The sequence below is a fragment of the Pongo abelii genome, chromosome 5 (genome assembly GCF_028885655.2).
Source record: "Pongo abelii isolate AG06213 chromosome 5, NHGRI_mPonAbe1-v2.0_pri, whole genome shotgun sequence".
Lineage (NCBI taxonomy): Eukaryota > Metazoa > Chordata > Mammalia > Primates > Hominidae > Pongo > Pongo abelii.
Genome location: NC_071990.2, coordinates 167,910,275 through 167,936,502, shown reverse-complemented (window position 1 = coordinate 167,936,502; position 26,228 = coordinate 167,910,275). Strand labels below are relative to the sequence as shown.

General features: G+C 43.5%; 1 long non-coding RNA gene and 1 pseudogene across 1 annotated transcript in view; both read left to right on the top strand.

Moving 5' to 3' along the window:
• Positions 1 to 16,108, top strand: part of LOC103891034 (putative transcriptional regulator encoded by LINC00473) — a 47,706-nt pseudogene extending 31,598 nt beyond the window's left edge.
• The window catches only part of LOC134761584 (uncharacterized), a 66,844-nt gene that overhangs the window by 32,250 nt on the left and 8,366 nt on the right, over positions 1 to 26,228 (top strand). The window lies entirely within an intron of this gene.

Sequence of the window (26,228 nt, the reverse complement as noted above, 5' to 3'; positions counted from 1 at the left end):
TACTGGAATTTAAGTTCTTTAAATTATCTGGTCTTGCATAGTTGTGTTTTTTTGGTCAATAATTTCTAAAGTATGAAGAAATAACTTTTGTACTTGCATTTAAAATACTTCCATATGTGTCCCATATTAAGATTTTCTAATGTGGATTAGTATCTGGCTTTGTGAATTTCCTGAATTGAAATGGTGGGCTTTGTAAGAAGAAGATTACAGGTAATGGGAACAGCAGAATGGTAGCAGGCAGACGGTAGAGGTAGACGCTAAGCTCCTGTGTCAGGCTTTACATGGTGGCTAAAGGGGAGGTGGCAAAGGTTTGTGAGCAAATAAGGGACCAGTCACTTCCACGTTTCAGGAAGCCTCATCTGGAAATTGTTGGAGAAACACTGTATACAGGGAGACTGAAGAGGAGACAGTTTGGAAGTTATCGCAAAGATCCAAGTGAGAGATAATGATCAAGGTAACGGAGTGGAAAATAAAAGAGGGATGCCATTAAAATGAACTTTGCCTTCTCTGTCCTCTGTGCGCCTCCAACCCTATACATCAAGCACGACCTTGACCCTCAGGCTATGGGGAGAACTTGGGGATTGTAGCCCTAAGGTGAGTGTGAGCCCTCTTGGGCTCCTTTCTACGCGTGTGGAGCAGTGGTGGCATAGAGGCCGTGATGGCAGCGGAGGAGCTGTCACGGAAACGGCGACCCTTCTCAAAGTCCTTAATGGCCAGGTCCCAACCTGGGCAGCGAGGAGATCCTTGTGGAGGTGTAAGGCAGGTTGGAATGGGCCAGGCTGGAGCTACGCTGAGTTTGTTGAGTTTTTTGCTTATTGCTGTTAATTCCCTGCAATAACAAAGCCTGTTGCTTTAGCTAATTCAACAATCCTTCTTCGTGACCTTCTTCCTTGCTGTCTCTGCTTGTGAACTTTGAAGAAAGAAATGCTGGCCTGTCCAGACTCCCCTGCACACAGAGGTGGCCATGGGACAGGGCCCAGCTAGTGAGATAGAGAGCCAAGGCTGTGTAGAAGGTTCCGGAAACCCTGAGCCTTCTTGTAAGGCCTTCTGGTGCGACCCCTGGTGGGCTGCTTGGCCTACCTGCTGCTGTGCCCACCTTGCAACTGAGAAGCAGCCAAGATGAAGCTGAAGTCGGCACAGGTGGTGAGGAGGGAGGATGGAGAGACCGTGTGCCTTTGATGACAACGCTGGCAGCTGCCTCTGTCCTCTCCTGTTATCTTAGCAAAACAAACCTAACCCTGTTTTAGGCTCTGCTAGTTGAGTTTTGTGTTCCTAACCGATGGACTTCAGGAAGCTGAGGGCCTCCTACCTGTAGGTAGATGTTAAACTGTGGATGTCTAGAACCAAACCAAGTGTCCATGTGAGTGTGTGTGATCTTTGATCTTTAAGACATGCAGCAGTTATTATGCAGCCACCACATTTATATTCAGGTCTGTCAACTTAATCTTAGCAATATCAGTACGTCACAAGAGTGGTAATGTCAGAAGCACCATCTAGTATAATACTTTCATTTTAAAAATTGTTAAAAATTTTCATCTTTCCATACAAAAATCTGCAAAATTATGTTTATGGCAGCTTTATTTATAATTGCCCCAAACTGAAAGCAACCAGGGTACCCTTGGTTAGGTGAATGGATAAACAAACTGTGGTTGTTCCACACAGTGGAATATTATCCAGCATTACAAAGAAATGAGCTATTGTCAGGAAAAGACAGCAAGGAACCCCAAATACACATTACTTAGTGAAAGAAGCAATCTGGAAAGGCCATGATTGCAGCTATATTGGTTTCTGGAAAAGATGAAACTATGGAGACATTAAAAAGATCAGTGGTTGCCGGGGGCTCAGGAGGATGGAGAGATGAATAGGTGGGGCACAGGGGAATTTGAGGACAATGCACCCATTTTGCATGTTACCCGAGTGGTGGATACAGGTCACTATGTACTTGGAAAAGTACATAGAACTACTGTAGAACTATACAACACAAGGAACCAACTCTGATATAAGCTACGCCCTTTAGTAAATAACAATGTGTCAGTATTGGTGCATCGCTTGTAACAGATGTGCCACACTAATGCAAGACACAGATAGCAGAGGATGCCGGGGATGGGAGGACTCTGTACTGTCTGCTCAATTTTCTGTAAACTTAAAACTTCTCTAAAAAATAGAAATCTATTATTTATTTTTATTTTTTTATTTTTTTTTTTGAGACTAAGTCTCGTTCTGTCACCCAGGCTGGAGTGCAGTGGCACAATCTTGTCTTGGTGCAACCTCTGCTTCCTGGGTTCAAGCAATTCTCCTGCCTCAGCTTCCCGAGTAGCTGGGATTATAGGTGTGTGCCACCACATCCGGCTACTTTTTGTATTTTTGGTAGAGATGTGGTTTCACCATGTTGGTCAGGTTAGTCTTGAACTCCTGGCCTCAGGTGATTCGCCCGCCTCGGCCTCCCAAAATGCTGGGATTACAGGCGTGAGCCACTGTGCCTGTCCAAATTTTTAAAATAAATATTAAACAGCCCTCAAATTTCTTTTATTTCTTTTGGTAATAAATATTACTATTTTAGAAAACAATATTTAATTCCTCAGATATTGGAAGGGGTAGGAAGGGAGTGCTATTAACTAGATGGTTTGAAAGTGCCTCTGTAAGAACAGAGGCACTGAGGGCCCAAGTCATAGAGCAAGTCCTAAGTGCAAACTATAATGCTGAGAAGTTTATTAGCTTCAATAGACACAAAAAGGGAGCTCAGCAGCAAGCTCAAACACGAATTTTCATTTTACGAGTCTCCCTGCTTCACTTCAGAATTTCCTCTAATGCTGGGCTTAAAACATAATTTTCAGGTAGGACCTGAGGGAGGCCGCTGGGCAGTTTCACACTCATGAGAGGATGGAAAACCCACAACTACTTTTGGTTAGGAATGCACTGTGGCCTTGTTTTTTCTCTTATAAAAATAATAAGTGGCTGAGGAAATATCTGTGAAAGATTTACTTAAGCAAAGTGGATGGAGCCCAATGTGAAGGACAATTAAGCCCATATGAGCCCTGGTGGCTGGAGGATGTGGAGGATTCTGGGCCGTGAGGCCAGGCTGGTCAGGGCAGCTGCGCTTCCTGTCCCGTACAGAGCCCTTTCTCTCTGCCCAGGCGGGGAGTTGAAGGGGTGTGGTTTCCTGCCTCTCCCAGATTTCTTAGTCCTCCTGTGAGTTTTCTCCATTTCTTAAAAGAAAAGTAAATGTTGACATTTTTATTTCAGTAGTCATATTTAAGAATCAACACTAATAGAGTCTGCACGTTTCAGAATTGAATTTGCAAATGTGTGTGTATAAAACTAAGAAACGGTGTCATTTTCTGGTGTTTTTCCCACAGACCATACAACATAACAGGTTCCTGTTGTGGCTTCATTATCGGGTTCAAACACCTGATTTTGGCAAAAGCTAACCAAGATAATATGTAATGTACTCATGGTTTCTTTAGGAGCTGTATAGTTATGCTACGTGAGAGATGTGGGCTCTATTAAAGTTGGGGAGTGAAGACAGGCACAGGTGAAGGAATCAAATCCCTGGCACGGTTTCTGGCAGAGGCCATGGGGGCTGCTGGTGGGTGCACGGCAGCTTGCTGGCTGAGAGGCGTTCTGGAGCCAGAATGCTGACGTTGAATCCTAGCTGGGCACATATTAGATGCACAGCCTGAGAAAGTCATTTAATGTCTCTGCCTGGTTACTTTGCATGAGGACTTGAGGATAATAACAGCACCTATTTCAGGAGGCTATTGCGAGAATGAGATGCACATGTTGGAAAGTACTTACCTCCCCTGGCATAGTAAATTCATGATGAATGTCAACTATTTATTATAAATGACTAGAGCAAGTGTATGATAAAATGCCAGTTGAAGAGTTTTGGCTAGTTTTTAGCTAGAACAGGGCTGGGCCCTTTGTAGGGCCCCAATAAAAGCTTGTTGAGTGAATAAATGGAAGAAGGACCATGTATTAAAAAAGCCAGGTCACCACTTGCATGGAGAAGATGTGCCCGCACCTGGATTTGGAGAATTGAGGGCAGTGGGAGAGGAGACTAAAAAATTAAACTAGAAGAAACTGCAGGCAGAGGACAGTGCTGGAGAACGGAGAACAGACTCATCTAAATGGGGGAGTCAGTGTTAGGAGACCGAGTGAGAAAGGAAGGTTGGAGTCAGATGGAAGGGGACCTTGCATGTAAGGGTCCCATTGGAAGTTCACCCTACGTCATGAGTCGTGCAGAAGAAGCTGGATGTAGCTCTGCTTCAGGACCAATGGGGGGGCAGTCGACTGTTGGTAGGGAAATCAACCAAGGAGCTGTGGCAATTCAGCTGAAGGATGCTGGACATGGAAAGGAGGACTCTTAGCTAACAGATCAGAAAATACCCCCAGGAAGGGATCTCAGATTGGGCAGAACAAAGCTTGACAGAGCAGATCAACCTGAATTGAAGTTCTGCAAGGCTCAAAAATGAACAAAAGGATGCACAGGTAATACTCAAGAAGAAGACGTAAAACAATGTTGGAGATGATGTTTAATATACTGACCTGTGAGTGTGTCTTTTGACTGTTATCTAATGTGTTACTTTACAGACTGGCAAATCTAGTGTGACTTTGTATCAGTTCGGAGGTAGTTTTTCATATTCCTCCCCAGCTGACATCCCTAAACAGTGTGGCTTATTTCAACCTTGGGAAAGACCTCCGTGGCCTTTGCCAATCCCACAAACTGACTTCTAGAGCTTAAAGCTGGCATAAAATGATACAATATGTAAGAACCAAGATAACCCACATTTTTATCATTCCAAACAATGTAGGAAAGAATAATGTCCAAAGAAATCAGGATCTTTTCAAAGAGGACACATCTTCTTTATTAAATCAGGATGAGAGATCAGATCTCCCAACGTGTACCCCAGTTTTACATTATTTTATTAATTTTTCACATGACTTTTGTTTGTGTGTAGCCCTGGTTCATGTCTGGGGATTCAGCCAGCTCAGGATAAGCACCATCCTCTAAGCAGATCTCCCCTTTTTTTAGTGCTTTAGACTTCCAAGGCTCAGCTGAAGATGGCTGTAACTTAAATTGGTCCGCCTCATCCATGGGTACCCACTCCTGGGCTGGCGGCTGCTGTTCTCCTGACTGGAAGGCCGCCTTCTGCATCCGAGTGGACCTGGTCTGCACAGGTATTGGGAGTCTCCTGTGAACGCCCACTTGCAGAAAGCACTCTGTGTGCAGGGAAGAAGGTTCTAAGCAGAGCTGGCAAAGCCTTCTGTGCTGGAGCTCCCGCCCGGTGTCCTTCCTAGGGAACAGGTGCATCACTCTCACACCCTACACGGGGTTCCAGGGAAGCAAGCTCCTCTCTCATTCTTTTGATAGAAATCAGAAGCTAAAAATTCCAGAAGCTCTCAGTGTGCAAATAGAAAATGCTAAATGCTGCTCTAGACCACGTTACTGTGAGTGAATCTTGTTGGATAAAAAACTTATGGCTATCAAGCTATAAAAGCCTGTTAAAACATTTAACAAAGACTGTACTTTTGTGTATGCCGGAAGGATAAATATTGTAGTATTTTTTGGGATCTCCTATTCAGGTCACAGGATATATTCAATTTTATTTTAGACATTTAAAATATATAAAAGAAATAGGTCATATTTTCAAGCCAATCTGACTTCATCTTCTAAGGGAGATAATCTAACAATGATAAAGCAGTCAGCTTAATCAGGACAAAGCAAAAACAAGAGGCTGGATAAACACATGCAAAATAATAATTATTTTTAAAAGATGCCTCTTGCATCAACATTCTTGTTCCTCCTCATGTTTTAGCTCTCATTATAATTAAATAAAATTTTAGTTTTTGATTTTCTCATTTTTCCCCCAGGGGTCATTTTACTTCCTATCATCAACAAAAATAGCCAGGATGATATTGAAACTCATGCAATAACTACAGATGATCATTTTATTCATCTTTGGATGTGTTCATTTTTCCATTTTTTGGTGAATTTCTGGACACTGATGATAAACCATGACAGAATACTTTTATGTACTATGCCTCCTCCTAAACATTTTCCAGACACCTCATTATGTAACCTGCAGCTCATAATGAATGCATAACATGTGTATGATATTAATAGAGTTCTTCTAAAGAGATCTCCTACGTTTTTATTTTCAAGTAGTTCTTCATGTGGGGGATTGTCAGTGGGAGATGGCACTTCATAAGGTCTGCAGTGGTCACCCCAGTCATCATCCGAGGTGTTGCACCAGTTTGTGTTGCAGTTTGAGCCGTGCTGCCGACCCCTTCCAGGGCATCTGCCACGGGCACCTCCTCCAGTCCGTGCACTAAGATTCAAGAGAGTTGAAGAACCAGGGCATCGTTGTAATAACAAGCATTCTGAATTGCATCATACTGTGTACTAGGTGAGTTTAAAAGATAACTCATCTCAAATGGGTTAGCTTGACCAATATGGCTTAATCATGATGTTTAACTGATTTCATCTTGCCATGGAGCCTATATTCCCATTGATGGTGGAAGAAAAAATAATATTTTCTTAGTTAAAGGTAACAGTCTTTTCTGGAATGAAACTATTTCTTTTTGAAAAATCGAGTTTCTGAATCCATCAACTCAAAACTCAGATTATTTACTAGGGCCATTTCCTGTTTGCTCCTTCTTCCAAAGTAGGTGTCTGGTGGCAAGACTGATGCGATGGCTTCCTGGAATCAGGGCAGGGACCACACATAATCGAGGGTGTCATGTTTTGTTGCATGTACCTGACCTCATGTGGTGGCATAGCTTCTCTCACCGGGACTCTGGGCCAAGGCCTCAGTCCTCCCTGTACCTACTGCTGTGGGGCCAGCTTAGTCACTCCCCTAGGCATGGCCAAGGCAGAAGTCCCCTCTGCAGCTTGCTTTGTCCCACCTTGGCATTCATGTAGGATCCAAGCAAGTCCCTCACCTGGCCCCTGGCTTAGACTGTCCACCCACAGCAATCTTGGCTCTGAAATCACCTTGTTTCTCACCTTGATGGTTTCTTGACGGGCCTCAGCTCTCAGCTACCTTCCTCAGCAGGAGTATTTGGGAACTTCTGTTGCTGGAAACACGGGAGAGCATTCTGCCTGAAGGCCGCACTGCCGTTTCTCCTTTGAGGTAGAACATCACCTTGGTGCAGAGCACTCCATGAGGTCTCCTCCCAGAGCCTTCCCAGTGGGAGGTAGGTGCAAGCTCCTCTGCTCTCTGACTTAGTTCTGCCTCCATCCCCGCCACACCCACTACTGAGAGGTGGAACCTCCTCCCCAGGAAGGGAGAATCAATAACTCTTTCTCCTGGCGGTGTACTCTTCTCTTGTTCTCTGTTGACAGAGCTTTATACTTTATTTGCCTGATGGTGGGAACTTTCTCTACCTATCCTGAGGTCTCTCCACCTGCGCTTGATAATAAAACTCTTGGTTCAGGTCTCAAGGTCTTATTTTGGTCTTACTTTTATTAAGTGGAAGAAGACTTTGCAATTTAGATATCTCTTGTCTATTGACAGACACACACACACAGACACTCTCTCTCTCTCTTTCTCTCTCTCTCTCTCTCTATATATATATGTATATATATTATATATGATTCTTTGCATCAGAGAAGTCCATTGTCAAGATTCAGGTTGAATTCTGATTTGACAAAGTTTTCTCCTGTTCCCTGTAATTTACATATAATATTCTGAAAATAAAGTTGAATCTTATGCCTTTCCAGTCTGTTTGATAGGACATTACCTAATGCTGCCCTTTCAGAAGGCCATACTTAATTGGTGAGATGGATAATTCCAGGTCAGGGGTAAGTGATGTCTTGCTGTGTCAGGAAGCAAGGAAGCTATCAAAAACTAATACGATTGTGCAAAGAGAAGCCCCTTCCCGTTGGCCAAAAGTATGACAATTTCGACATCAAAAGTAGCAGTGGTTATAGCGTATTAATGCACATTGAATTAATAAAAATACGTGAGTCCATAATGAAACTCAAAAAGCAAAAGCTAGGAAAATACGTTTATGCCACAACTTGAGATGACTACTAAACCAACTCATTACATTAAGAATTTGATACTGAAGGGCAATCATTATTTACCTTCTCTTTCCAATATGAACTGCACTGGGGATAATGAGACAGCTGAGTTGATGAGAGAAAGCTCTATTTTAAAAGAAAAAAAGGCCATCAATAATGTAGAATAAATGATAGAATTAGAAAAGTCAACATTAGATACGTAGTTAATGCAGATCTAGATATTGATCTAAGGGAGAAAAAGTAGCTGTACAATGGAAGGATTATATGTTCAATCCTTAACCCACTGTCAACTTAAGCATCAGCAATGGCCAGTCAACCAGGCTTTATGTACACAGCATCACTTAAGATGTAGTCTAATCCTAAATGTCTAATTTGAATTTATAAACCTTTAGATCTGACTTTCAGCTTACAGGAAATATGGGAGATAGAGGAAAAGAAAAAATGGCTCCATGAGAAAATACCCAGACACGCCCAGAAGATGAAATTTGGTCTTCATCAATGACTGCACGTCATTGATAAAGAAACTGTGGTAGATTAGGAGCAACCTAAGGAAGGCAACAAGGTACAATGAATGGTCCTTGACTGGATCCTGAATGGTTAAGCCAGATAAAGAAAATGTTTGGAGCAACTGAGTAAATTTGAACATGGACTAGGTATTATATAAGATGAAGATTCATTGAAATGGAAACCTAGAGCTTATTAACTGGAAAAAATGGTTATAAAATTATACCTAAAAAATCATTTCATTTTAGGTGTGCATGTGTGTATATAGATAGAAAATATCTGAATTATATTCAATAATGTGTTTACTGCACAAATTTCTGGATGGTAGAGACATGGTATTTTAATTATTAAATTTCTGATCATGTGAAGGTCGTGTAGTAAGGCATGAATGATATATTTATTAGTTTTTTAAATAGCCAGGTAGTTTTATGTATTTATTATGTGCAACATGATGTTTTGAAATATATATACATTGTGGAACGGCTAAATCAAGCTAACTAACATATGCATAACTGCACAGAGTTTTCATTTTGTGGTGAGAACACTTAAAGTCTACTCTCTTAGCATTTTTTAAGAAGACTATATATATATATATATATATATTTTTTTTTTTTTTTGAGATGAATTCTTGCTCTGTCACCCCAGGCTGGAGTGCAGTGGCACAATGTTGGCTCACTTCAAGCTCCGCCTCCCAGGTTCACGCCATTCTCCTGCCTCAGCCTCCCTAGTAGCTGGGACTACAGGCTCGTGCCAGCACACCCGGCTAATGTTTTTTATTTTTAGTAGAGAGGGTGTTTCACTGTGTTAGCCAGAATGGTCTCAATCTCCTGACCTCGTGATCCACCCGCCTGTCTCCCAAAGTGCTGGGATTATAGGCATGAGCCACCAAGCCTGGCCGACAATATATTCTTATTAACTATAGTCACTATGTTTTGCAATAGCTCTCTTTAGCTTATTCCTTCCGTCTCATTGAACCTTCCTAACCTGTGACCAACGTAAGAGAAAAGCTGTATGACATTGGTCTAGGCAATGATTTTTTTTGGTTATGACCCCAAAAGCACAGGCAACAAAAGCAAAAATGGACAAATGGCATTACTTCAAACTAAAAAGCTTCTGCACAGCAAAGGAAACAATCAACTAAATGATATCTTTAAATGTAAAAATAGCACATTATGGCTGCATGGCATTTTTACAGTTGCTAAAGTGCAATCACACACATTTCCCCATGTGGTTTAATTATTTATCTATGAAGTAGACAGAGCGAGCATTATTGTACCTGTTTGCCGTATGTATATAGAGAACTAGATGGCTTAGTGACTCTGTTAGTTGTCTATTGCTCCATAGCAAATGTCTTAGTCTAGTCAGGCTACTACAATCAAATACTATAAACAACAGAAATCTATTTCTCAGAGTCCTGCAGGCTGAGAAGTCCAAGATCAACGTGCTGGCAGTTTCTCTTCCTGGTTTGTAGATGGCACCTCCTTGCTGTGTTTTCACATGGTGGAATGGGCAAACAAGCTCAATGGAGTTTCTTTTATAAGGGCACCAATCCCATTCATGAAGGCTACACCCTCATGACCTAATCAACCCCCAAAAGGCCCCACCTCCTAATACTATCACCTTGGAGTTTAGGATTTAAGCATATAAATTGGGGTGGGGGGACACAAAGATGAAGACCATAGCAACAAATTATCCCAAAATTTATTGGCTTAAACAAACAAGCATATATTGTTTCTCATAGTTTCTGAGGGTTAGGAAGTCAAGAGTAGCTTAGCTGTGTGGCTGTGACTCAGAGTCTTTTATGAGATTCCAGTCCAGATGCTGGCTGTAGTTACATCATCTGAAGTTTTACTGGGGCTGGAGGAACTGCTTCCAAGGTGGTTCATGGCACATGGCTGTTGTCAGGAGACTCACTCAATGTGGAGGCTGGCCCTCCCCAAAGCAGGTAGCCCACGGAGCAAATAAGCAACCAAATCAGAAGCTGCAACGTCTTTAGAGCCTGGTCTCAAAGTGACACACTCTCACTTCTGCTGGGTTCTGTTGGTCACACAAACCAACCACCCTGTGCAACATGGAGGGTGTGAACACCAGGAGATGGGGGTCACAGGAGCCAACATGAGTTGGCTCCCACACCCAAGGTCATTGCCACACTCAAGGTCATACCGGCTGCCAAAACTAGAAATTGAAGCCCTGTCTTCTGAGCACAGAAGATTTTCACTTCACACAGACTTTTCATAAAAGGACCTTATCCTCTTTAAGAATAGAAGATTTTTTTTTTCAAAAATTTTCTTTGCACAGTGACATATTTACTGCAGTATTTATATGATATCACTAAACACAGGGTTGGGAATCCAACCAGCTCTTTTAAGCAAGAGTATGTGAATGTGAGTGGGCCCCAGCATACCACAGGCAGTTAGTTCTGCTCTAATGTAATGTATGTATTTCTACATTAAAAACTGTAGGGCTTATGGGAAAATGGGATTAGGGACACAACATTCAAAAACTTTATTAGTGACAAATAATAAAAGGTGATGAACCCAATAAAAATGGTAGCACACATAGTTACGCATTTCAACTCATTAAGAAATCTGTAAATACTACAGTAAAGACGTCACTTTGAAAAGATCACCTTGAGAAAGACCTGAAGTTTGCTTGTAGAAGTGAGTGTCCCATGCCTGGGGGCCCACCATGTCCACCTCCCTGTCTGCAAGAGGAAGGGAACCAAAGAGTTCCCAAGAGAAAAATAACAGAAAACCAAAGGAAAAATACAAAATAGCTGAGATTCAAGAGGAGAAATTAAAGAGAACGTGATATGGTTTGGCTGTGTCCCCACCCAAATCTCATCTTAAATAATCCCCATGTGTCCTGGGAGGGAGCCAGTGGGAGGTAATTGAATTATGGGGGTGGTAACCTTCATGCTGTTCTCCCAATAGTGAGTGAGTTCTCATGAGATCTGATGGTTTTAAGAGGGGATTTCCCCCCTTTCTGTTCAGCACTTATTCTTACTGCTGCCATGTGAAGAAGGAGGCATTTGCTTCCACTTTCACCATGATTGAGGGTTTCCTGAGGCTTCCCCAACCATGCAGAACTGTGAGTCAATTAAACCTATTTCCTTTATAAATTACCCAGTCTTGGGTATGTCTTTATTAGCAGTGTGAGAACAGACTAATACAGAAGGGAAGGCACAGGGCTGTGCAGCCGGTTGGTGGCAGGAAGGGCTGTAGTTCATGTTGTTTTTAACTGCTGGTAGGAGTACGTGATGGATAATTTTAGGTGTCATCTTGACTGGGTTAGGTGGTGCCCAGATTGCTGGAAAATCACTATTTCTGGGTGGGTCTGTGAGGACATTTCCAGAAGACATTAGCATTTGAATTTAAACACTGAGTAAAGAAGATCCTTCTTCACCAACATGGCAGGCATCACCTGACTCACTGAAGTCTCCAATAGAATGAAAAGGTGGAGGAAGGGTGAATTTGAGTGAATTATCTTTGTATGATCTGAGACATTCATCTTCTCTGGCCCTGGAACACCAGGTTCTCTAGGTTCTCAGACCTTTGGACTCTGTACTTATGCCAGTGGCTTCCCAGGTTCTCAGGCCTTTGACCTCAGACTTAAGAGTTTTACACCACCGGCTCTCTGGTTCTCAGGCCTTTGGACTCAGACTGAGTTACAGCGTCAGTTCTCCAGTGTGTAGGCAACAGATTAAGGGACTTGCTAGCCTCAGTAATTGCATGAGCCATTCCCATCATAAATATCATGTTCAATAGATTTATATACTCGGTTTCTTTCTTTCTTCTTTCTCTTTCTTTCTTTTTCTTCCTTTCTTTCTTTCTTTCTTCCTTTCTTTCCTCTCTCTCTCTCTCTCCTCTCTTGCCTCTCCTGCCCCACCGCACCATTTCCCTTCCTCTCTCTGGGTTCTGTTTCTCCCCAGGGTTCTGGAGCACCCTGACTAATACAAGGGTTATCTAAAATCCTACAGAGAGTAGTGATAGCAGGTATGGGTGGGTGTGGCTCCTTGTCCTGATGAAAAGCATGTGTGTGAGATCCATCCTTCCTGCTACATTCACCTGGCTTCTGAGCAACAAAATGGTGCCTGAGCAAACTGACATTGACATGACACTCAAATTTTTCCCTGATTTACCAATCACAGTGGAACAAATCCTCATTTTCAGAAGAAATGTTCTAGCAGAATGGGCTGTAGTTACACCTTGGAATTGGCAAACACCATAAACCAGGGCTTTCCTCCTGGAGGGAGGGCCTTGTCGTAAATACCTACCAGCACACTGTCGAGGTTAAAGCACTTTATGTAGGTTGGTATGTAATAGTGCCTAATAAATGATCAGAATTAGCAGTACTTTTCCCAAGAAGACTTCTAGTGGGATTTGAATGGAACAAGCTGAAACTGGGAGCAGACAAGGCAAGGGCAGGTGAGCAGAGGCCTGAGAGCAGGGCAGAGCAGGGGCAGAGCGGCGAGCTCTGGCAGGCACACATGGCAGGGTCCAATGTCCACAGTGGGTGGCAGCAAGCACAGGTGGGCACACACCGAACATATCTCCCTCGACAGCCTCCTTCTGTGGGTGCAAAGAGGCACTAAAGATGATGCATCACAAATTATTAACAACCTTAGTAACTATCTTCAAGGCAGAAACAAAACAGGGAACAATAACAAGCTTCAGGGAGTCTTTATTTTGTGAAGGGGTGTGTGTGTGTGTGTGTGTGTGTGTGTGTGTGTGTGTGTGTGCATGTATACACATATACATACACATATATATAAAATCATAAACTGGCATTTTTAATTCCCCTGTTACCCTAGCACACATATGATATACTACAGCATGGCTATTGGCAGCCCTAACTGGAATATTTAATAAATGAGGCAGTAACGGACATTTATTGAAAAAAGTTTTTATGAGAAAACCCCAAATGTGCACGTTTTGAAGTTGCTTGCCAATCATGCCTGAGGGGTAGAGTCACATCCAGGAATCACTGTTCGGATGGCATCGTGAGATGATGGCTATGTGGATAGGAACAATGACTGAAGCCAGGTGCATCCCAAGTGGCTTCTGCCCCTGAAGTGCCCAGAGAAGACCTTGGTGATGGGGGATCTTTGGGTCTGCTCTTAAAGAAGGGGTGAAATGGCAGGAGACGGGGGATGGCTCTGCAGGTGAAAGGTGGTGCATTAGGCCATTCTTCCATTGCTATAAAGAAACACTTGAGACTGGGAAATTTATAAAGAAAAGAGGTTTAATTGACTCACAGCTCTGCATGCTGTACAGGAAGCATGGTGCTGGCATCTGTACAGTTTTTAGGGAGGCCTCAGGAAGCTTACAATCATGGCAGAAGGTGAAGGGAGAGCAGGCACATCACATGGCAAAAACAGGAGCAAGAGAGAGTGGGGGAGGGAGGTGCTACACACTTTTAAGTGACCAAATCTCATGAGAACTCTATCAGGAAGACAGCACCAAGCCATGAGGGATCCACCTCCATGATCCCAACATCCCCCACCGGGGCCCCACCTCCAACATTGCAGATTAAAATTCAACATGAGATTTGGGTGGGGACAAATATCCAAATGATGTCAGGTGGGCTTTGTGGGAAGGCCAAGAGGCAGGGAGTGTTTTCAAATGACTGGAGTCTGTCTGGTTTAGACAGAGAGCTCATGGAGGGAGTCTCTCCACCTCTTGAAGACAAGGCCTTAACAGCCCCAGAAACAGATTTTTATTGATTTCAGAAAGGCCTGAGTCAATTTTTTCTCTTCGGATGTAGTATTAACGAATTGCTAAGCACTCCCATCTGCCAACCATCGTTCTAAGTGTTTTACTGGTATCATCTGGTTTAATCCTTTCAACAACCCTATGTGGTGTGTAAGTTTTACTATACCCCATTTATTCAGGGAAATGGAACCTAGAAGTATCAGTAACTTGCCTAAGGTCAGAGCACCAAGTGTGAGATGTGGGCACAAATCCCGGACAGACTTCAGAGTCTGAGCTCTTATCTCTGTATTGCCTCCCCTACTGCACTCTACACCAAGAAGTGTTGAAGTGTGTGTGCAGCAGTCCTGAAGTTGATGGTGGGTTATGTTTCTTCTAAAGGCACTATGGAGATGAAACAATTTAAGTTCTATCAGTGTTTTTCATAGAAACACGGCTACTATAGCACCAAAAGTTGGAGAAAATTACCTTTATTTCTGGATTTCATCAGTGATAAAGGCTGCTGAATTGTGCATATCATTGGTTCATTTCCCACAACTAATCACATTTCACTTTATTCAAGACCTTTTAAAAATGGAACTGTCGGCTGCGGTTGGAAGGTGCATGCAGGCGCCCTGGAGAGAATTCACACGGAGGCACAGGACAGACGCTCCCAGGAACGAGGAAGCACCTCCAGAAAGGAGCGCTCTATGGGCTCCAGGCAGCCGAGGAAACGCGAACGTGAGCCCCGTGACTGCACTCCCACGTGCACCAACGCTGCCAGTGTGAACAGAAGCGGAGCCCGCAGAGCGCCAGGCTGCGCCGGGAGAAGCATCACGATGAAAAACTGCGCCAGAGCATGGCGGGAACTTTCCGAGAGGGCTTGTTGTTTCCAGCGGTTCCACCTTCTAATATGAAACAGTCTTGGTTGATTTTCCTTGATACTACTTTATGCTCGGCCTGGTTGTTGGCAAGTAGCTGCCCGTGTCTGTACGCGCCCTTGATTAGTTTCCACTGCATGTGTTTTAACACAGTGCTCCTTTTTCCACGTTTATCTGGGCCAACCCTGTCTGCAAAGATCCAGTTTAATACAAATTTGAGTCTACGTGCTATAGCCTGAAAATGTGCTAAAGACCCTACAACATATTGCTGAAAGAATCTTTATTCTGAATGCAAAGCAGACACCTAGTAAAAAATTCTGGAATAATAAAACAAGCAAGGCCCATGTGCTCAGTTTTGGGGACGCTCCAATTTAAAGGCTTAGTCATTGTCACGGTGTAAGGTTTACCCATTGCCCCCATCACACAGATGTGGGATTGTTGAGAGCTGAGAGTCCTATGACCTCTTCTGCTGCCCAAGAACTTGGGGTGGGTGGTAACTGGAGAAATCAAAGTGATGAGCTGCAAAGAATGCTTCCATTGCTGGAGCTTGGTTGTGCGGGATTCTCCACGGAGGTCATAAGGCAGAGACAAAAACAAGGACTTTGGGAGGCTCCTGTGAGTAGCCAAAAGGGTTTGGAGTCAGGCAGCCTCAGGTTACAAATCCAGTCCTGCAGGCTAGGAGTTGTGTAAGCTTAAAAAAGTGACTGCACTTCCAGGAACATCATTTCCTTACCTGCACCTCCTTCTGATGGGTTTTCTGAGGACAATGTAATCCACACTCTTGTGTCCAACACTTTTCTAATTAACGATGTGCAGACACTGTTTATTTTACAGGAATAAAAATGCCAGAAGAACCCAAGTCATATTCATTTAAAGCAGGGTGACAAGTACACCAAAATCTGAAAAATCATCACTAAAGAACTTATCCATGTAACCAAAAACCATTGAAATAAAAGTAAACTATTGAAACAAAATTTAAAAATAATAAAATTTAAAAGTCCAAAAAATTTATAGCAGTTCACCTGTTTTATTTCTTCCTTTATAAAACTGTATTTAGAAATTTGTTATATGCGTCTATGCAAACACTGTAAAAAATGTAAAAATGTGGAATTGCATAATGCTGCTTACTGATTTACATATATAAATACATCCACGTGGACTTGCACACATGCAGGTACCCCTCACCCTATACAATTTCACCATCTGTACTTGCTATCTGAACGCAAGAACAAGAGGTTTTGGAGAGAAAGGGATACTTGTTAACCTGTATGTATACATAGCTTTTGCGTTATGGTTTGTCTTACAAAAGAAGGATATTATACATATTTCCTGTATCTTGGCTTAATCAATAGCACTTCCTAGAAATCTTACTGAGTCAACTGGTATATTCTAATTAATTCTTTGTGCTGGCTGCATAATATTCTGTGGTGTAGAGGTGTAGCAACACCATATTTCATTCAGCCATTCTCCTATTGATGGACACTTATGTTATTTCCAGTTTTTTGATGCTATAAACAGTGCTGCAAAAAATATTGTTGCACATATGTCCAGTTTACTAAATATTTTATTTCTCCAAATAGAATTTTATTTCTAGTCTACAAATAGAATTTTATTATCTCCAATTTCATTTAACCTGCCCTTCCACACATATATTCAGGTCATCAACCTGGTTATATATATATATAGTGTGTGTGTGTGTGTGTGTGTGTGTGTGTGTGTGTGTTGTTTCATTTTTGTTTTATTTTTGATGTTGTTGCTCACTGGACTCTGAACACTACAAGACTTCTTTAAATCTATTTCTTGAGTAAGCACTTGACAAGTGCCCAGGGCCCAGTGTTTTAGAAGACATCAGTCAGGGCCCCCTCACTGAAGGAAGCCCCGGGTGGGTTTTCAGGGATTCACTTGGGGACCTGACTTGAATCCCAAGGATAAGGGCCCCGTCGTCCAGTGAGCACAGGGGCCCTTGGCACCCTCAGCTGAAACTCATCCAAGATTAGTAACATTCCAGCCAAATTCTTGTTTTATTGCATGATTTCATTTAAAAATTGCATGTATAACATGGATAAGCTATAAACAGAATAGCCATTTTAATGAAAACAACAAGAGATATGAGTGGATGTTGCCTTTATTCTAGTTGGAGACAACCATATTTACACAACTTATTCAGAGATGCTCACAGTTGTCAATGGACTCCATGCTACAGCTTTGTGAAGCAGTGTTTGCTTCAGGTGACAGAGCTGCTCTGGTTGCCCACAAGCTGCTCTGTTGGTGACCTGTTTCACAAGGTTGTTTTACCTTGAGTTACTGCTGTGTTCACAGTTGTGCTTCGAGAATGCCAAAGCTCATTGCTCTGTTTACAAAGCTGCTTGGCTTGTTGGGGAGGGTAAAATGCAATATATTTAGACTTTTGTTATTGACAGTCCAGCTTTTGGCTTCTGACGTCTTTGTAGAGGAAAGGAAGTGGGAGAGATTGTCAGAGGACCCTCCTGTGATGTGGGGTCTGTGCTGATATCTGGATTTTTTTTTTAACATTTATTATCAGGCTTCATACAGGAGGAACTGGTTTGCAGAGCCCTGAATTTAGGCTTTGACAGGTAAGAATCTCTGAAATGAACAAGACTAGTTTGGTTAGCATTTATTAGAAGGTCAGTTTGTACGTCCTTAATTGTCTTGTGTTTATAGGACTGGATAGTGTCCGTGTGTGCATGTGTGTGTTTTGTGTTTAATTGTGATTTGCTGCTCTTGACAGGTTTTGTGAAACTGACAACAGCTCTTTCTCAGCCTGTTTTTCTCTAGTGGCCAAAATGTTCACTGTTAATTTATTCTGTTTACTCTTCATTCATTCAACAAATATTTATTCAGTCCTACTATGTGCCAAGCACTGTCTAGCCTATAAAGATGTGAAGACATGTACCAACTCTTACAATAAATATTTCTAAGTTGTAAAAATATTCAGTGATATAAAAATAAGAAAGGTTCTATTAAGAACAGGTTGTTTTTTAAATATGTAAGTTTATTTTGGATGCAATATGAGACTGAATTCCAATGCAAAGTTGTTTTAAGAGAATGTTAAAATCTCACCATTCACTGACTTAGGAGAAAAGTTACTCTGAGAATTAATAGAAGCTAAATAGAAGAAGATAGTGAAAATCTGTATGCTAGCTAATGTCTTCTTGTCTTATACTTTGGGGGAAAAAGTAAACAAAAGTCTTATTAAGTTTCAAGTAGGTGCCACCTGAACCCTTCCATATTCAGGATTAAACAAGTGGCAATGGCATGTGGAGCTTGCTGGCCAAGCCCAGTGGGTTACAGGGTTTGGCTTTCCTCCAGCCCTCAAGGGGTGTCTAAGACCTCTGGGATGCTACATAGGATGCAGGCAGAACTTCCTGTTTTGGGGCAAAAAAATTGTCATGGTCACCCCTGAACTACATACAGGAAGAACTTTGTCTCAACACAAGCAAATCGTCTTCCAAAATTTGTACAAACAAGTTCCCAACAATATAAGCTGCATTTAACCCTAAGCAAACCATCCTCACAGCAAAGGTCTTATTCAACCTGCACATTCCTTCCAAAGCACAAATGCACTTTCTCAGTTCAACCATGAAAGGACTGATGGGAGATGATCTTAGAAGAATGGCGATGATTTACACTGTTGGGTTAAAAAGAGATAATATTGGGGAACAGTGAGTCTCCCCAGTAAGTCTCTACTCATTCTCCATCATCGTTGGCTGCCCTTCATTTGCCAACATGGTCAAATCTTGCTCCTACATTAAAATTTAAGAATCACCATCTTCCTGGATTGTAATCACCTCTCTCTCCTTTCTTTTCACAGGCAAAATTCTCCTTGTCTCCCATTGTTTGTATTCATTCCCATTCCCACCACCCTGCCTGGCAGCTCCCCCCACCACACAAGAGACACAGCCAGTGGTGGGGACACAGCTGTCTTCTGGTGCCAGATCTGGCTAACACATGGGTGTAGCATTTGACCCTCATGACCATCTGTTCTTTCTTCTTCTTCCTTCTCAAAAATATTTCTTGGATTCCTTCACAACATTTTCTCCTGTTGTCTTTCTCCCTCTCTGCATTCATTATCTTGCTTTATTTCTGCCGACCTTAAACAAGGGTGATATCCACATCCTTTCCTATCTGTTACTGCTTACTCCACATTCTCTCCATGGTTCATCACATTCCTCCCTCTGGCATCAGTAAAATGGATTTCATATCTCCAGCTCAAATGTCACCAGTTCTGCATGAATACATCAGAGGCTCAGTGTACAAGGACTGCTCAAAACTGAACATGTTACCTCCTCTTTCTGATTCCTGCTCTTCCCCACTCCCTGACCCATCTGCTTCTTTCCCTCATTATTAAAGTTATTACCATCATCCAACGTTGATGAGTTTAAAATCTGGAATCCATCCGGAATTCTTCCTTATGTGCATCATGTATATCCAAATGACAATGGTCTTAGTTTGTTTTGTGCGGCTGTAACAAAATATCGTAGACTTGGTGATTTATCAACAATAGAAATTATTTGGCTCACAGTTCTGGAGGCTGTGAAGTCCAAGAGCGACGGGACGTATCTTGTGAGAACCTTCTTGCTGTATCATCCCCTGGTGGAAGGCATCACATAGCAAGAGCACAACAGAGACAACAAGGGGGCAAAATTCATCCTTCTTCTCAGGACCCCTTTCCAAAATCACTGACACACCCCTGATATAGTGGCATTAATCTATTCATAAGGGCAGAGCCCTCATGACCTAATCACTTCTTAAAGATTCTGCTTCTCAACACTGTTGCATTGGGATTTAAGTTTCCAGCACATGAACCCTACTTTTGTTCTCCCAGTGAAAGTACTCTCAAACATATCCCCTCTCCTCCATTACGGCTATCCTTGCCTTAATTTTAGTCCAGAATCATTTCTTGCCTCAGATTTTGCCCATGATCTCCCTCTTCCTTAGAAATCTATCCTCCTCTCTACTTTCAAAATGTTTTTGAATTCAAATTTGATCCTGTCTTTCCCCTGGTTAAATCCTTTAGTGGCTTTTACCACTTGCTATAAGACAAAGTCAAAGTCCTCAGTGCCCTTTGTCATCTAGTGCCATCTCCTGTGCACAGACTTCCAGTTCTTTGATTATCTCTGTGCCTTTGCACACACATTTTCTTCCTTGGAATCACTTCGTCCTACTTCTATTTTTCTTTCCTACACTATTTAGAGTCTTCTCATTCTTCGAAGAACCCAAAGATGGCCTCCTTTATAAGGTTTTCCACAGCTCTCTCTTGCTGATAGAGTTTGTTGTGCCTTTTCCTATGCAACCTCCTATGTATGTGGTGGGCCCTTTCCATACTGTATTACACTTGCTGGTTTACAAATCTATACCCAGCACTAGACTGTGAACTTCTTGGGGGAAGGAACTATGTCTGATAACTACATTCTTTGTAGCTTCATGGAAGCAGTGCCTAACACTTAGGAATCTTTTTGAGCCCCAAATTTGCTATTCTTTCACACGCTTGGATATGTGTTCTTCGCATTAATAATGGAAATGATAGTGCCATTCCTGCCGACCTTACAGTTGACAGTTGACACTAAATGTGAGACTAAATGTGACAATGTGTATGAAAATGTTTCTCAAACTTACATTTCTATCCAAAAGCAAGATATTAGTAGTAGTAGTGTCATCCAATGTGGTGTAAACCACATTGGGAGCCCATCCATGGCATTGCAGAGAGTGGTGGTATGGAACAAAAGCCACAGATGAAAATTTTGCCATCCTAAGAATGGGATAAGTATCTGGGAAAGCAGGATACTGGGTAGAGTATGCTTTCTTTGCTTTCAGTTAAGTCTTTGTTTCAGTGACCACTTGTTTATGGTAGTTTTAGAGGTGCCTGCAGTAAAGCAAGATATAATAAATGCAAAATTAATTTTTTAATGGGGCTGAGGAAAACAAAGATTATAGAGAAAGATGGATCCAGAGGTGTTTTTTTTTGGTCACTAGTTTTAAAATTGATGGTGGTGTAGACAAGTTGAAGGATGAAGCCAAAATTTCAGGCAAAATATCAGATTCAAACTCAAGGCAATGACTATTCTATATTTGCCATTTTGGTGCAGCTAAAGATCTCTGAGGAGTAAGGTGATGACAAATCTTCAAAAGAGGTGATTGAGGCTGGGCGCAGTGGCTCACACCTGTAATTCCAGCACTTTGGGAGGCCAAGGTGTGCGGATCACTTGAGATCAGGAGCTCAAGATCAGGTTGGCCAACATGGTAAAACCCCGTCTCCACTAAAAATACAAAAAAAAAAAAAAAAAAAAAAAGTTCAGCCAGGCATGGTGGTGCATGCCTGTAATCCCAACTACTCGAGAGGCTGAGGCAGAAGAATTGCTTGAACCTGGGAAGCGGAGGTTGCAGTGAGCCGAGATGGCGCCATACACTCAGCCTGGGCATCGCAGTGAGACTCCGTCTAAAAAAAAAAAGGGAATTGATGTTTCAAAATGAAAAATTGCAAACTGGAGCTGTGCTTTTGTCCCAGAATTTATGTTCACAAACGCCTCTTGCTGTGCTGTGCTTGTGGTTGGCCCCAAGGTGCCCTTGAAGGCAGCTGTTTTGGTTCTGACCTGCTCCCGGCTACACTTGGAAGGTAGCCTGAGATGTCTCCCTGTATGTTTCCTTATTCCGGAATGTTGTGTTACATTTTTGTTGTGTATAAATTTTTTTTTCCTATACAAATGCTAGCCTAAAAATCCTGTACCAAAAGATCTGTATATTCTATGAAACTCGGGCTGTAAAAACCCAGAAGCACTCTGCTGACAATTCTTTAACCAGGAAGAGGTTCCTCAGGGGGAATGCCTTTCATTATGTATATTTGAAAATGAATTTTCAGGTCTCTGCTTCCCATGTGAATTTGTATAAATTTATGTAAAAAATGAGAAGCAATGCTTTTTTAATTTTTTCCTTAGAAGTGGGCATATATTTTTTAGGGCATAATATAAAAGATCGACTGGCTTCAGCTCATTTGTCCTCCGCAAGTCTAAAATGAAAAACTAGAATTCCCTGGTAATATCCACATTTATTAATGAATGGATGTGTGCTATGCTAGCTACCAGGCAAGGTGCTCAAAAAGAGAAGTAGGTTTTAGTTTCTCTCTCCTGTGGGTCCGTCAAGCTTTTCTCAGCCAATTCTCTTCCCTCTTTGGAAACTGTGATGTTTCACCTTCTCCTCCTTGCCTGGTGCCCACTGACAACATAGGGACTGTTTCAGGTCTTCTCATGTCTAGACACCCTGTAAAGCCATTTTTCCTTCATCTGCTGCCCAACCACACAGGTAGAGGGGACTCTACCACAAGACTTGCTGCCTCCTGTGTGCTCCCCAAGGAAGACTCCTAATGTCTTCAGATCCACAAACCTGGGGAGGGTTTGTCATCTCCGGTAGCCTCCCCGGACCAGGAATCAGCCCAGGGGAGAGGCCTCTCTCAGGAGCCCACTGCTGCCTGGCTCTCTCCCTCCTCTTTGGTCCTGCCTCTTTCCCAGCCCTGGGTGAACTCTGCCTGGTCTCCTTGGAGGGGTTGTGGAGGGGAATGCTTGGAGCGGGGCAACCTGCCATCCACCTGCTCTTGCACCAACGTCCTGAGTCTTTAAAGGCTAAGCCCCCTGGAAACTCAAAACCAGTTATCCCTCAAAAAGTTCAGCTCAGGCCGGGCGCGGTGGCTCACGCCTGTAATTCCATGACTCTGGGAGGCTGATGCGGGCAGATCACCTGAGGTCAGTAGTTTGAGACCAGCCTGACCAACATGGTGAAACACCGTCTCTACTAAAAATACAAAAATTAGGCTGGGTGTGGTGGCTCATGCCTGTAATTTCAGAACTTTGGGAGGCTGAGGCAGGTGGATCACTTGAGGTCAGGAGTTTGAGACCAGCCTGACCAACATGGTGAAACCCTGTCTTTACTAAAAATACAAAACTTAGCTAGGCATGGTGGCACATGCCTGTAATCCCAGCTACTTGGGACGCTGAGACAGGAGAATTGCTTGAACTCAGGAGGCGGAGGTTGCAGTGAGCTGTGATTGCACCATTGCACTCCAGCCTGGGCAATGAGAGCAAAACTTCATCTTGAAAAAACAAAAATCTAGCTCTCACATGTCAAAAACTTTGGCTGTCCACACTATTATTCTGTTCCAACTTTTAAGAACGCAGACAAAAAATGTAACAAAGTTAAAAAGCCTTATTAACCTCAGTACTTGATGCCGGTGCCATTCCTAGGCTGGTATTTCTCATGAGTCTCCACCAAAGACAGAGGGCAGGAAGATCTGGACTTCTTGGGCTGAGCCATGCTTTGAGGACCACTTCAGCGGGTGATATATCGTTCCCTGTGTGGAGCTGCATTTCCTGTGACCCGCACTAGCTTGATGGTTTCTGCTTTTGTGACTGTTCACCCGCACTTGCCAAGGCTGTGCTGTGCCTCCACTCACCTGCCTCGTGAGGGGACTCTGACCTTTCTGTCATCTACCACACGCCATTGATGAGAGCCACAGGGTGTGGCCTCCTGGTGGTCCAGCTCAACCTCTGTTCTCTCTCATTGCTTCTTCTCAACAACCTCCTGGAGGTTTTCCTCTGGGTGTAGGAGGAGGGCCCCACACACTGGATCACAGCCACGCTTTGAAAGGAGGAGAAGTGACTGTTGGGGAGACAGCCCCTAGGAGAGCTGGGTCTTTGTTTTATTTTGTTTCTTTACAATACAGCCATTTCATGTATAACCTTTTCCACATAGACCCTTGCCTTCTCCCCGAGGTATGAGACAAGGAATACAAATGTCAGCTGCGACTCTGGAAGGCTGCAAGGAACTGGTGCTGCCCATAGAAAAGCACTTCAAAATTTTAAACACCTGCACTATTTCTCCCACTTTCTTTCATGTTCACATCTGCAAATAATAGGCACTCAATACAATTTTATGGCAAATCACAGAATTCGTTCTGCCTCGAATCCTTTGCGGAATGAAGTGTGAGTATAGGACAAGTGTGCAAATAAGCACAAACACCAGGGTCCATTCACTCTAGTGCAGTCCATGGCCCCTTTATTCCTTTTTGTCTTTCAATAAATACGTGTTGAACACCTATTATATGCCAGTTACTATTGTAGACAGACGTGGTATCTATTCTTGTGAACAGACACTGAGAAGGTACATGAATAAATAGGATGTCTTCCCTAGCTAGGCTGGCAAGAGAGACTCCTGAAGTGGTCGCAGTTGAGCAGAGGCCTGAAGGATGGAAAGAGACCACCGTGGGAAAGTGGATGGAAGAGGAGATGGACCAATCATTTTCTACAATCAAGTCATATTTGAAATGCGCAAGGTCCCCATCTGATATCTCAGAGGTGCAGGGGCATGGGAAGGTTCCTAACAGGCATCGCCAATGCTCCGTGCTGTCTCGCCGTATTTCACGGGGCTGGCTGGTTCACCCTGTGGTTCCCTCAGTTTCATCAGCACCACGGTGGTTTCCCATGTTCCAGGCTGCGCCAGGCTGAAATGCCGGTTCCTGATCCTGCGAAGAGCCATGGTGATGCTCCCCACGTGTCAGTGAGCCGGGAGCCTTCCCCGCAGCTCCAGCTCTCACAGCCTCGGCCCTCGTTAACATGGGCAATTAAAGTGCTCAGGATTTTTCACTTGAAATGTTCTGAATGCAAGTAAGTTGCTTTATGGAAGAATAGGAATCTGTTTCTTTCTGCCACTTCCTTCCATGCACAGCCAGCGTTTTCATCAGCGGCCCTTGGGCAAGGCGTGCATGGAGTGGGCTTACTGGAATATTGATGAAGGCAGACTTTGAGTATCTTTTGAAGAAAACAAAACTTAAGGAAAAAGTCTGACTGGCGAAACTCGAGGCAACTCTGTGGACTGTGAATTCAGCAGGGAAACAACACATTGTTAATTTTCTCTCCTTATTTCTCTGTTTTCTTCTCTGATCCAGTTGGTCACGTCCATAGACCCAAAGAACGCCTGCAGAGGAAGGAAATTCAAGTGTTTCCTTCCTGCCTGCTGGGTGGCCACCCACACCCTCTCTCTTCTCTTGGGCCACTTGTCCCTAACTTCTTTTCTTCATGAAGATCCTTGGCAGCTCCATGGAGGTGAAAAGGCCTATGAATTCTCTTCCTCCTCATAACTCTCTAGGCTTCCTGGTGAACATGGAGAAGAAATCATTTTCTTCATTCATCAGTGGCTCAGGGATCTGTGAACTTTCCCACCTGCCACCCTCACGCCTGAAGTGATATGTGCCTGGTCATTAGGGAGCACTCTCTTCCCACCTGCCACCCTCACGCCTGAAGTGATGTTGCCTGCTCATTAGGGAGCACTCTCTTCCCACCTGCCACCCTCACGCCTGAAGTGATATGTGCCTGGTCATTAGGGAGCACTCTCTTCCCACCTGCCATCCTCACGCCTGAAGTGATGTTGCCTGCTCATTAGGGAGCACTCTCTTCCCACCTGCCACCCTCACGCCTGAAGTGATGTTGCCTGGTCATTAGGGAGCACTCTCTTCCCACCTGCCACCCTCACGCCTGAAGTGATATGTGCCTGGTCATTAGGGAGCACTCTCTTCCCACCTGCCACCCTCACGCCTGAAGTGATATGTGCCTGGTCATTAGGGAGCACTCTCTTCCCACCTGCCACCCTCACGCCTGAAGTGATATGTGCCTGGTCATTAGGGAGCACTCTCTTCCCACCTGCCATCCTCACGCCTGAAGTGATGTTGCCTGGTCATTAGGGAGCACTCTCTTCCCACCTGCCATCCTCACGCCTGAAGTGATGTTGCCTGGTCATTAGGGAGCACTCTCTTCCCACCTGCCATCCTCACGCCTGAAGTGATGTTGCCTGGTCATTAGGGAGCACTCTCTTTCCACCTGCCACCCTCACACCTGGAGTGATATGTGCCTGGTCATTAGGGAGCACTCTCTTCCCACCTGCCACCCTCACGCCTGAAGTGATGTTGCCTGGTCATTAGGGAGCACTCTCTTCCCATCTGGGCAACAGCAGCTCTGACCCAGCCTGGTGCTAGGTGATGGGCAACTGCGGCACCCATGCCACAGGCTGGGCCAGATTTTCCTGTGCAGACACCGTCATGGAGATGTTGCTAGGGACAGTGAAGTT